Raw genomic sequence first — 5,253 nt, 5'->3', positions numbered from 1 at the left:
AGATAAAAAAATTATAGTTTGCAAAAATATTAAGATTTCAATTAAATAAAGATTGGTTAAAAAAGAGCCTGCTACAAAATTACAAGCATGTCATCTAATCTAAAATTGTTATAATGTCTTCATTTATTGCCCCTCTTGTGACATTTACTTCATGTTGATCTCCATCTCCTTGTTGACTTGAAAGCTTGTCATTGCCTTCATCTCGATCCTGAAACTCTTGCCCCTCACGTGCATCAAAACAGAGGCTATTTTTCCATATACTCAGTTCATCTTCAAGCTCTTCCACATGCCTACTATGTGTTGGTAGGGCTATGCACCTTGCTGCTGAAAATTCAAAGTCCCCCATTTGCCATGATTCTGAGACCATGGTTGTCCCCTCCTTATGCTTCCCAATCTGTAAAAATATAGAAAGTGGCATAATAACCAGAAAGTGTAAGGGTTAACTCTAGACATGTAATGGAATCAGATATACCTTTCTTATCATCAACTTGAAACTTGACTCTTCCACATTGTCAAAGCCCATGATGCTAAAGTGTTGATGCACGTCTGCTAGGCTCCAATGCTTGCTTGCTGCCACTCGCTCAATCCGTCTATTTTGCATCATCACAGCTACCTTAATAGGCATAATTTCTTCTTATGAGGCTTGAAGTGGGATCCATGTCCCGTGCTTTTGCATCCATCTTTGGTAGTGCAGACACATGTACAAAATAGAGCGTGTCTTCAAGAACTTGAAAAACACTAAAGAATCTACTACATTGCACTTGTACACATCACCTTGATGTGACCCCCCATTAACCTCCCAACCCTCTCCTAGTAATCCTTGAATGACGTCAGACCGTACCTCCTTACAAATATACATTATTTTTGTTTGGTGCATTGGCATGGAATTGAACATGTGCACAAAAACATGTAAAGGACAAAACCAATTTAGCCCTACTGACCTAGATGCCTTTGAAAACTTGAGTGATGTCTTGATATCACTTACCATCTTAAACTTTAAGCATAAGATGGTCCAAGCATCAGGTTTAGGCCATTCGTGTTAAGAGGGGCATTGGGGATCTCTTCTAGCTTGCCAAATAAACCTGGTTTTTTATCTACAAAATATGAGTGAGAAAAGAAAAAGATATTGTTCTGTACAAGATCACTTGGGCTTTGAGATACAAACATTGCCTCTCCAATGGATGCATGCATAGCATAGAAAACTCCAGTGAGGCTTTGGAGTGGTTGTTCCTTAACATAATTAGAGGGGGAAATATCTGCAGAGAGACATAAGAAAATGGAGAATCATAAGAAAATTTGAAACAAAAAATCCAATATTAGCATGTTGTTAAAGCTGTGTTTATGTTACACTGACAATTTGAAGGAAACCTTGGTCGTTGGCCTTGAATGTACAGGTCTCCAAGGGTATACACATGTTGCACTATGGCAACCAGTCCTTCCTTCTTAGTATGCTTGAAGCCTTGTAGCCGCCTCTTCCAATGATGTAGCATATTCCCCAGTTGACGCACTCGATGTGGTCCCTTAGAGCTTGGCTGCATGTAGACCCAAGCCCCAACCCTGAATCTTGTTGGAGCCCAAACTCCATTCTCATCTCTTGTGTTATGTAGCACAAGCTCTTCCACCTTCTCCCTAGGTCTTCTCACATTACTGGAAGAGGCCATGGTGGTAAGAAAAAAGAAGAAGGGAAAAGAAAAGCTTGTTTTACAACAGAAGAGTGGAGAGGAGAGAAAGTTCAGGGTTTTCAGTGCAGCAATGGAAAGCTTAAAAGAGGGTTAGAGTTTGAGAATAGGCTTCCTGAAACTAGAGTAGACTAAAGAGGGATAGAGTTTCTGCAGCAATGGAGAGGGAGGGAGCTTGAGAGAGAGAGAGAGAGAGAGAGAGAGAGAGAGAGAGAGAGAGAGAGAGAGAGAGAGAGAGAGAGAGGGAGGGAGCTTGAGAAGGAGGCAGAGCTTGAGAGGGATGGAGTTTCTGCAGCAATGGAGAGCTTAGAAAAGGAAGAAAGAGGGAGAGGGAGCTTGAGACTGAGGGAGCTGGACAGGAGGGAGAGCTTGAGAGGTAGTTTCTGCAGCAATGGAGAGCTTAGAAGAGGAAAAAAGAGGTTCAAAATGAGTTTTCCAAACCTAGAGTATGTTGGGGGGAAGTTTAAGAGGGAAAACACACTTTTGGGAAAAAAAAATATTTTTTTAATTTTTAGGGTTTTTAATCTGCGCGATTCTAGATGGGGGGACCTCTAAGTTTGGGCCCAAGAGGTAGAGGGACAAGAGTAGTAATTAGGCCCCATTAGCAAACCAAAGCCTAGGCCCCCTAGGGTCAAAGAAGTCAAAAATGTGCACCCAGCCCTCTTCCTATTGGTCCATTTCTAATTCAAGAGGCCCTCTTTGGGTCCAAAAAATTCCTAATGTATAAGTACTCAGTATTCATTGAATGCAACCCTGGATGCCGACTAAGAGTTCTTCTTTTGCCATTTAAATGATTGAATTCCAAATATGATGGGAATTCCTCTTTCATCATTTAAATTTATACATGAATAAAATAATTTCTCTTAAAAATTACATAAAAATATCCATTAATTCCATTATACTAGAAATTCTATTTTTCTCATTTAAATGATTGAATTCCAAATATGGTGGGAATTAGCTAGCTATGTCGCTATATGTGGGATCCACTGTGAATGATAGGATGCTCTTTAGGAGATTCTAGCTCAAGGCAGGTTGATTTAATTATGGATTCTCAACCTTTTTAGTAAATTCTCAATCTCTATGATCCTTTGAAGGTTGGTTTTATGGGAAAGAAAGTTCTCAAAGGAAGAATTAGTTTGATTTTTAGATGTGTGATCATTAGTAGTAGGCGCAATGAGATCTACTAAGCTCACCATATAAAGAGTCGTTATTTTTGATCCATCTAATCGTGTTCCAAGATTGTGACTGAGAGTGCCCATGGTGGCTAATGTACATCCAATAATTATCTTAGTTACTTGGCTTAGGAAGAGGGGCGTACTAGAGCTGACTCATTAATATCTTCTTCACGACCCATAAGCCAATTACATGATTGACATCATATGTTAATTGAAATGGTTCGAGCACTTGTTTCAGATTCTTCTTGTACAAGAATACCCCTACTCATAGGATGAGTTTTTCCAATTTTAAGGTTCACTTTTATAGTAAGGGGTAGTCTTTGTAAAGATGGTCAACTCTACATGCACAAAGTTGTTGCTAAAGTGGATTGAGGGTGTTTTATACGCAAGCAAGCAGTTTCTTGAGACAATTAGTATCTCCATGTGGGCTAAAAGGGTCTTCCTTGCATGGCATTGTTATTCTTTGACCTTAGGTCGTTGTTATTCTCCAAAAAAGACCGTCACCAAGTGTGTATATATTCTGAGTATACACCTCAGAATATATACTGTATACTCAGAATATATACACACTTCAGAGCTGGAGCAGAGTGGAAAGATGGCGATGAAGATAGAGAATTTGGGAGAGTTCGTGTATAGTACAGCCATGCGTTTAAACAACCACCTAGAGTGCGATTAAAAGGAACGAATTTGTATCTATTTATGGGCCAAAATGATGTGCAGAAAGAGGTCTGCAGAGCTGTACAATTAACATATATACTGCAATGAGGAAGGTCGTGGCAGCCTCGTAGCCATCTCCTCGAACAGCGAGTAAACGTTATCGGTCGTCTTGGCCGATGTTTCTACGAAGAACATGCCATTGAGCTGCGCAAAATGTTGGGCGGTTTGAGGAGAGACTGCTCGCGAGGCATGGAGGTCGGACTTGTTCCCCACCAGGGCCATGACGATGTCGGGGCGTCCGAACTTGTGAAGCTCTTTGACCCAGTATTGGGCTTTGCGGAAGCTGTCCATGCACGTGATGTCGTAAACCACCACGGCGCCCTGCGCTCCTCTGTAGTAAAGGGGTGCGAGCGCTGCATACCTCTCCTGGCCGGCCGTGTCCCATATCTCCAACCTCACAAGACCGATATCCGGCACGGCTATCGTTTTCGACAAGAACGACACCCCCACTGTCACGTTAGCCCTTCCGTCGAACTGTCCGCTGCCCACTCTCAGAAGTATGCTGCTTTTTCCGACACCGGACGCTCCTAGGAGCACCAGCTTCCTTCCCGTGGTTTCTGGCTTCAGCAGCTCGTGATCTCTGTTGCCGCCTGTCGTGCCTTTTAATGGTGAAGAAGCCGAGCAACCCATCTCGTTTGTGTACAGTCGTATATCTCGAGTCTGCGTTTTGAGTAAAGAAATCCAGGAAGGTCGGATACAGGAAAACAGAATCTACGACTTGTCTCTAAATTAATATATGCCTCCTAAAAGCAGCTTTTCCACCAGGAAATAAGTAAATTCGATTTAATGGCGAGGATTTTTAGTGGCCAAAGTCGAGACACAAATCGAGGAACGTCGGATATAATTTATACATGCCTCCTTTAAAACATAAAACTAATTACAAGCTTTTCCACCGAGAATAAGTGAATTTCAAAAAACTGGTTTGAATTTTGGAATTAATGGCCAGGATTTTAGTGGCCGTCCAGCTCCCATATCTTCAACGATCTAGCATGCTGCTGCAACCATGGTAGCCCCTTGCGTGCGTGGCGACATTATGCAAGCTTTCCTCTTGATCGAAAGAAGCCCTATCGTGTGGGCAATCAGAGAGAGAGAGAGAGAGGCAAGACAGATGGAAAGTTGAAGGATGCCTCAACAGCTTAGGGGCTAGGTGGATGATCTACAACATAAGCAAGATATGGTCGTTGGATTATCTAAGGGTGTTTACACACTACGGGCCTGTCCACGAAAAAAGTTGGCAGTTGTGGGCAGGCACCTTTTTGAAAAACAAGAGCTGAGTGACACTACCTCTTATAGACCTTTTTGAAAAACAAGAGCTGGGTGACACTACCTCTTACAGACTGTGGGCATGCCCGCGGAAAAGGTATCTAGGGAGATTGCGCCGTCTGTGCATGGCTGTGAGTCATTTTGTACGATTTCTCCTCCTCCTATTGTTCAAATCGCCTCTGCTCGTTCAAAACCTCTCTGTTGCATCCAAATCTGCAAAACCTCTCTGCTCGTTCCTACAGCCCTCTGTTGGATGCCAAATCTGCCATATTACTACCTTGACCTAACCATGTTACAGCACCCTCAAATTCGACAAGTACCTAGGATTCTGTATGATAGATGTCTTGCTATGGCTTGGCTTAAAGATTGCAGCATATAATCTGTCAACAGTGAGGGGCAAATGTTTACAAATATACACA

General features: G+C 42.3%; 1 pseudogene; it reads right to left on the bottom strand.

Moving 5' to 3' along the window:
• Positions 1–3,598: 3,598 nt before the first annotated feature.
• Positions 3,599–4,201, bottom strand: LOC147618629 (ras-related protein RABF1 pseudogene; annotated as a pseudogene).
• Between the last annotated feature and the right edge of the window lie 1,052 nt (positions 4,202–5,253).

Source organism: Cibotium barometz, chromosome 34 (assembly GCF_041138505.1).
Source record: "Cibotium barometz isolate CiBa-2024 chromosome 34, ASM4113850v1, whole genome shotgun sequence".
NCBI lineage: Eukaryota > Viridiplantae > Streptophyta > Polypodiopsida > Cyatheales > Cibotiaceae > Cibotium > Cibotium barometz.
This window is presented reverse-complemented; position numbering and strand designations above follow the sequence as displayed.